At 40.4% G+C, this 7,504-nt stretch overlaps 1 protein-coding gene across 2 annotated transcripts in view; it reads right to left on the minus strand.

Annotated features, from left to right (window-relative positions):
* TRIM66 (tripartite motif containing 66) overlaps positions 1-7,504 on the minus strand; it is a 65,932-nt gene that overhangs the window by 56,065 nt on the left and 2,363 nt on the right. Inside the window, exons 1-2 of one of the 2 annotated variants that reach the window (XM_031653317.1) lie at positions 6,964-7,458; positions 5,893-6,336 (exon numbers count right to left, since the gene is read on the minus strand). The gene's annotated coding sequence lies outside the window, so the exon portion shown is untranslated. Of the gene's footprint in view, positions 1-5,892; positions 6,337-6,963; positions 7,459-7,504 lie in introns of those variants that run through there. The other variant, XM_031653316.1, reaches the window with a different exon arrangement.

Genomic DNA, 7,504 nt, shown 5'->3' on the forward strand with positions numbered 1-7,504 from the left:
TACTTATTTAAGAAACAAAATATAAATCATTTAATTCAAATCTGGGTCTCGGTAATTATGCAAGTTTGAGAAAAATTTCACCCCAGTATGAAGTCTTTAGGAGACAAGCCTTCAGGAAGGAGGAAGGGTGATGGGGCTGGGAGAGGCTAGGTTGCCTGGGGTCCAGAAAGATGCCGCTACATAAAGCCATAGATAGATGTGCACTTCTAATTCCTTCTGGGAATTATTTAGCAGAAAACAGCCATAGCAGCAGCATGATTAGAGACAAGGACAGTCTCTATTAGAAGTTCAAGTATGCCTGAGTTTCTTTCGTTGGGCCGGTAGTTCTCAAACTTTTTGGTCTTGGGAACCCCTTTACATATGTTTACTTATTGAAGACTCCAAAGAGAGTTTATTTATGTGAGTTATATCTATTGCTATTTACCACATTAGAAGTTAAAGCTGAGAAAATTTTAAAACACTAATTTTCATAACATAATAAACCTGCTATATGTTAACATGAATAACATACTTTATAGGAAAAAATAACTATTTCTTTTTTTTCCTTTTATTTATTTATATATTTATTTTTTAAGACAGGGTTTTGCTCTGTTGCCTAGGCTGGAGGGCAGTCGTGCGAAGTTCACTGCAGCCTCAAACTTCTGAGCTCAAGCAAACTTTTTGCTTCAGCCTCCTAGGCAGCTAGCACTGCAGGCATGTGCCAACACACCCAACTATTTTATTTTTATTTTTATTTTTATTTTTGTAGAGACCAGGTCTTGCTATGTAGCCCAAGCTGGTCTCAAACTCCTGGCCTCAAGTGATCCTCCACATTGGCCTCCCAAAGTGCTGGGATTATAGGCGTGAGCAAGCTGCATCCAGCCTAAAACAAAATTAACTTCTTTCATAAAAATTAATTTAATGAGAAGAGTCACACTGTTTCTCATATGTGCCAAACTCTTTAACATCTGGCTTAATAGAAGACGGCTGGATTCCCATACCTGCTTCTGCAGTCAATCTGTTATATGTTCTTTTGTTTATAGTATATGAGGAAAATTCAGTCTCACACAGACATATAGCTGGAAAAGATAGGAGTACTTTAATAGCCTTATCAGGTAATTGTGGATATTCTTTGATACCACACCAAAATTCAACAAGTGGTAGTAGTTTCTTAAATGTTATTTATAACGTAGACTCTGAACCAAACTTTTCTATTTCTGTTATATTAAAATCTGCTGATCTTGCTCTTTGAACTACTCTTTTCCCCAGGCATAATTTTTTAACACCAAGCATTGGTCATTTGGAAAATACCAGTTCAATGACTTAAGCAGATGTTCCAAATATCGACACATTTCATTACACAATAACAAAAAAATCACATTCTTTAGAATCACCTCTAATCTCATCAGAAATTTCTTTAAGTATTGAGAAGCTGCCAAACTCAGGGAGGCAGCAAAAACTGTACCAGAATTCTAACTTGTGCTTGAACGCTTGAATTTTATCATTGGCAACAAATACTGTCATTTCACTTTTGAGAAAATATCTGACAAATTCCCATGTCTGATTAACTACAGTTTGTCTGCCAGTTATTGTTTTTTGTTGTTGTTGTTGTTTTTTTTTTTTGAGATAGAATTTTGCTCTTGTTGCCCAGGCTGGAGTGTGCAATAGCATGATTTTGGCTCACTGCAACCTCCGCCTCCCAGGTTCAAGTGATTCTCCTGCGTCAGCCTCCCAAGCAGCTGGGATTACAAGCATGCACTGCCACACCCTGCTAATTTTGTATTTTTAGTAGAGACATGATTTCTCCATGTTGGTCAGGTTGATCTTGAACTCCCGACCTCAGGTGATCTACCCGCCTTGGCCTCCCAAAGTGCTGGGATTATAGGCATGAGCCACCGTGCCCCGCCTGCCAGTTGTCCTTTCGTGTAATACTGATGTTTCATTTTTTATTTATTTTTATTTATTTATTTATTTATTTATTAGATGGAGTCTCGCCCTGTCATCAGGCTGGAGTGCAGTGGTGTGATCTTGGTTCACTGCAACCTCCGACTCCCTGGTTCAAGTGATTCTCCTGCCTCAGCCTCCTAAGTAGCTAGGATTACAGGCATACACCACCACGCCCAGGTAATTTCTGTATTTTTAGTAGAGACGGGGTTTTACCATGTTGGCCAGGATGGTCTCGATCTCCAGACCTCGTGATTCACCTGCCTCGGCCTCCCAAAGATTACAGGTGTCAGCCACCACACCTGTCTGTGATGTTTCATTTTTTAAAAGGCTAGTTTAACTTGCAACTCAATAGCACAAGCATAGTTTCTCACTTTGATATGTAGCAGGAACACTTTTTCTTCACACAGAATATCAAAAAGAAATCTAAAAAAGTACTTCAGAATTTAAGATTGAGATTTAATAAAAATTGTTACCACTTCATCATTGATGGACATTCTTCAGGTAAACTCTCTTCCTCTTCCTCTTCCTCCTCCTTCTTCTTCTACTACTACTACTACTACTACTACTACCACCACCACCACCACCACCACCACCGGCAGATGCCTAGTGGTAAAGAATATAATGTTTTGTTCCAGTTCGGTGCCCAAAACATCAGCAGTTTTATACAACATTGCTTTGGCATCAGTGCAAATGTCAACCAGTGAAAAGATAAAATAACACGTTAGCTTTATTATTAAAATTGTTTTGACCTGTGGACCCCCTGAAATGATCTCAGGGACCCCCTACCCCATAGGGTCTACAGATCACACTTTGAGAACTACTGCATTAGACCTTGCATCACAATTCTGGGAATTCAGGGAGGTATCATGGCTTTCCACCACGAGCAAGTACTACACAGGGTAAGAATATAAAGAAGCAAGCATCTCATTTATGTCTTAGAAAGCCATTGAAGTTACTCCATGAAACTAAAAGTTTAATTTAAAGGCACATCCACGCAATGAGTTTCTGATTTGAGAAGAGGAAGGGTCAAATGACCCCATTTCTGCCCCCTTTCTGTGGCTGCTTTCATCATAAATTAGTTCTTCCCTCTCCTTCTTATCTCCCCTGACCTAGAAGAGTGGAGGGGACAGAGTTTGGAAGACTATACTTACACCAAGATAGTAAATTCAAATGCCTACAGGGACTGGGCAATCTATATGAATAAAGTGCTTTACTTAAAAGAATGTGGGTCTAGTGTCTCCAAATCTTAGTTTTCCAAAACCCCAGAAATTCTTATTTTTATTTAAATTTTAAAATGTTGGTAAAAAGTTAAATTTTAAGACATTACCTTGCCACAAACCACCTCCTTTTAACATCTTACCACATCTGTATTTAAGAAAAGGAAAATACTGACTGGAGTACCTTAAGCTTGCCAAGGAATGACGGAACAAGTCATTCCACATCACACTGGCAATAAGAATTTCAAAGATAGTTTGCATGAGGGGTACAGAACAAATTATCATAAAAATAACACTCATTTTAGGGAGAAAGAGTAGGTAATGAGAGTAGCTACTCTTTGCTAGGCTGTGTTATATATGATACATTATTTGTTTGCTTGTTTAATGTATGTCTTAGACATAGTCTTAGGGAAGGACTTTTGCCCTTCCCTATTCACAATTGTACCTGCCCTTCACTTGCCTGACACCTAGTGCAGGAACACAGTATACACTCAATTAATATTTATAAAATGAATGAATTAATCTCATCATTTTTTCATTATACAGACAAGAAAACAGATTCAAAGAGAATATGCTATTTGTTCAATACAATTCAGTTAGTAAAAACAGAACTAGGAGACTGGGTGTGATTGTCACGCCTGTAATCCCAGTGCTTTGGGAGGTCGAGGTAGGAGGGCTGCTTGAGGCTAGCAGTTTGAGACCAGCCTGGGCCACATACAAGACCCTATCTTTAAAAACAACAACAACAACAACAACAAAAACAGAACTAGGCAATGAACCCAAGTTTCTGTGTTCTTTCCATTAATTTTATCCTCTGAAATTAAATGAAAACCCAAATACGTAACTTCTTTTTTCTGCTATTGTATAAACTGTTCTCAAAGACTCTAGAATTTCTCTTTTCATGTTTTGTTACTCTGAGTTTAATGGCAGCACGGTTTTCCACCCTAGTTTCCGACAAAGCTTTAGGAATATAATTGCCATGTAGAACAATCTATCCAACACTGGAAAGAAAGACTCCTAAAAATCCCTAATCTTCCAATTAGATTATTTTTACTTTGTGCTGAAGAAAACCCCGCCTGATCTTATGGATTTCCCCTAAATGCCATATATCAAAAACTACTGATAAAGGCAAACAAAAACCCCCAAGGCTAGGGAGGTTAAAATGAAACTGGAAACTGTACATATTGCTGGTGAATAAATTGGCACAATCCTTTTGGAAAAAATATATAGTAACATAAAATGAATCACAAAAATGTTCATACCATATAATCCAGCAGTCTCACTCCTGGGAATTTATCCTAGACAAGTTATTCAACAGGAGAAGAAAATATTATATACAAATGCTCATTCCATCATTGTCTCTAACAGCAAAGAATACAGTAAGAATTTTTTAAAAAAACAAAACACACAAGAAAGTGGCTTAATAAATGATAGTATATGCTGAAAATAAATTACTCTTCAGCTGTTAAAAATAATCATGAAGACTGGCTAGTGACACGAAAAACTGCCATCGTATTAAATAAAAAGCAGAATACAAAAGGATTTGTATACTATGATCATCAACTTTGCAGACAGCTATGTCTCCACGTATACAAGGGTTGAAAGGTAATACTCAGAAAACGGCACCATAGGGTGGAATGATTTGAGTTGCTTATACTTAAATTTTTTTCAGAATTTTTTTTACTGTTGTACTATCTATTATGTATACTTTTTCAAGTCTTTCTGAAATAAATTGGGATTTCTGAGTTTTTCTCTAATTCTCACTTGGAAAAAAAGCAGAAACACTGCTTCTTCCCATCCCGATTAACAGTGCTCTACTTAAAAGAGAAAACAAACATAGTATTTCCAAATGTCCATATCTAAAGATGGAGAGCAAGAAAACAGAGCTGGATCCATCCAGGATGTTGCTGCTATCTGAAGGACTGATGTCGAATTCAGGAACCCAGCAAAGAGAGAAAGGAAGAGGGATCATCAGGGCCTTCTTCAGGGTGATGATGTGTTCCCAAGGCCACCTGGAGAGAGGCCCGGCGCAGCAAAAAATCAGCACACTTGCCTGCTTCACCAGGATGCTGCCTGGTATCATCTCTTCCATTCATTTCAGAGGTATTTTCTGAGGCCCTCACACTCTGAGGAAGCCCAGATGCCTGAGATGTCACAAAGCTATGCTGTACTTCAGAAGAGATGTCACAGAGAAGGACACCCCTCAGGAGTCATGGCCAAAGGTCATGTCCCATGTGCCTAGTTGGGAGGGACAGGTCCCCTAATGCCAAATATCTGGCTGCTACTCCGCTTTGCAGACAGAGAACTCAGCTTTGTCTGCTCTCTCAGACCTCTGTCCACCTAGGAAAAGTGACACACACTGAACAAACCCCACATGAGTTGTGTGTTTAAGTCATGTGGTTGCCTTTTGAAGGAGAGGGAGCTGGATAGAAAACTGGATAGAGCCAGATGACTACCCAGGGTACTCCCTCTACAACCAGATCAAACCATTGATAAGAAGAATGTTAGGTGAGCACAGAACCCAACGGGGAGTGCTGGGTCCACTCTGGGAGGTCTTCTGTTCAGCCGGGTGGCCTGAGGGACAGGATGTAGCTCCTCCATAACCAAGGAACCTGGCGAACTATCCAGGAGGAGTGTCTCAGCACCTAGAACCCTACCCCAACTCCTTGCAGTGGTGGTCCTCATTGCAGGCCCCAGCTCTAATACCCCTGATGGTTCCCTTCCATTCCCAAGGCTCTGCCCAGCTTACCTGCATTGACAGATCATCTTCCCAAGGTTAGGTTCCAGGTAACCCAGCTCATTTCTTGTGCACTTACTGGCCAGTTTTGATGTCAAATAGAGGATGATCTCTTCTTTGATCTCACCTCCTACTCTCAAGACCCCTCTTCCTACTGGTCACATGCAGTATGTGATCAAGGTTGATGGAGGGATGAAGACCATAATGCTGTGAGGTCAGAGAGGGACTGGTCACTGAGGTAAAAGCAGGAGATCTGGAGAGAGAAGACTAAAGGCTACGCCCAGGCTCTGTAGCTGACCACCTATGCAGTGTCTGACAAGTCACCCAATTCTTCTGTGCTTCAGTTTTCACATGCATAAAATGAGGCTGGTAGTGCTGTACCTTCAGGCAGAAGCATTTTGTAAACTGCCAAGTGCTCTGAAAATGTTGGTTGTTATCCTTGTAGACTGAAGTGTTCTGGGAAGAAACAGAATATAAGGTAGACCTTAAGGTTGAGGAAGATTCAGGACACATGGTCAGGAAGAGGATAGGCACTCCGGGATGGGAAACAGCATGAGCAAAGGCAAAAATGCAGATGGGATATACCAAACATGGCTGCAGTAGAAAGCTTGTGTAAGGGAGAGGCTGAGGTAAGGTTGGAAAGGCAAGTGGGCTATATTCTGTTGGTCATAAGGAGCTATTGAACTTTTTGATCAAGTAAGTAAAAGAATGGAAGTCATGTTTTTGGAATACTAACCTGGTGGAGATGTGAAGGATACAGAGATTGGAGGAGGGTTAGAAGGCAGGCAGAGTGAACAAAGGAAGGTGTTGTAAACTCCAGATAAGAGATATGATGCGGGCCTGAATGAAGGCAGGGGCACTAAGGCTTAAACAGAGGAAGTACATTGGAGAGATAGAACAGAAACAAAAGGATAGGGTGACAGTGCAGCAGAAGAAGAGAAGGTTTGGGGACAATTTTCATTATCTAGGTGGACAATGGTGCTACTCACCAAGACAGAGAATAAAGAAGGCACCAGTGAGCAGTGAGGATTGAGTTCTTTGGATATGTTTACTTTGTCTGTAGAATGTCCAAGGAATACTAACCAGTAATTAAGTGACCATATGGATGTGGAGCTCAGCAATAAGGATGTGAATTGAAGCCACCCAAGAAGACCATATACTGTGAAAACATAAGGACAAGGACAGAAGGCTGAGGAACATCAACATTTAAATGGTGGACAACGCTGGAAGAATCTGAAAAGAAGACTGAGAATTGACCAAAGAGTAGGAGGAAGGCAAGACTTTCTCTAGAAAAAGACGTCAACAGATTAAAGTACAACAGAAAGAACAAGTGGTATCAAGAATAGGAAGAGTCCAATTTGGCAATTGGTTCATTAATGGCATTAGTAAGAGTAATTTCATTGCAGTCACAGGCTGTGAGCTAGATTGCAGAGAACAATGGATGGGAAGGTGCAAATGGGCAAGATTTGTAGACTACTCTTTTGGGGAGCTTGGCTGTAAAGGAAAGGGCAAGGACATGGGAGAATTTTGGATTTTTTTTTTTTTTTTGAGATCGAGTCTGGCTCTGTCACCCAGGCTGGAGTGCAGTGGCGTGATCTCGGCTCACTGCAAGCTCCACCTTCCC

This window comes from Papio anubis, chromosome 12, assembly GCF_008728515.1.
Source record: "Papio anubis isolate 15944 chromosome 12, Panubis1.0, whole genome shotgun sequence".
NCBI classification, from domain to species: domain Eukaryota; kingdom Metazoa; phylum Chordata; class Mammalia; order Primates; family Cercopithecidae; genus Papio; species Papio anubis.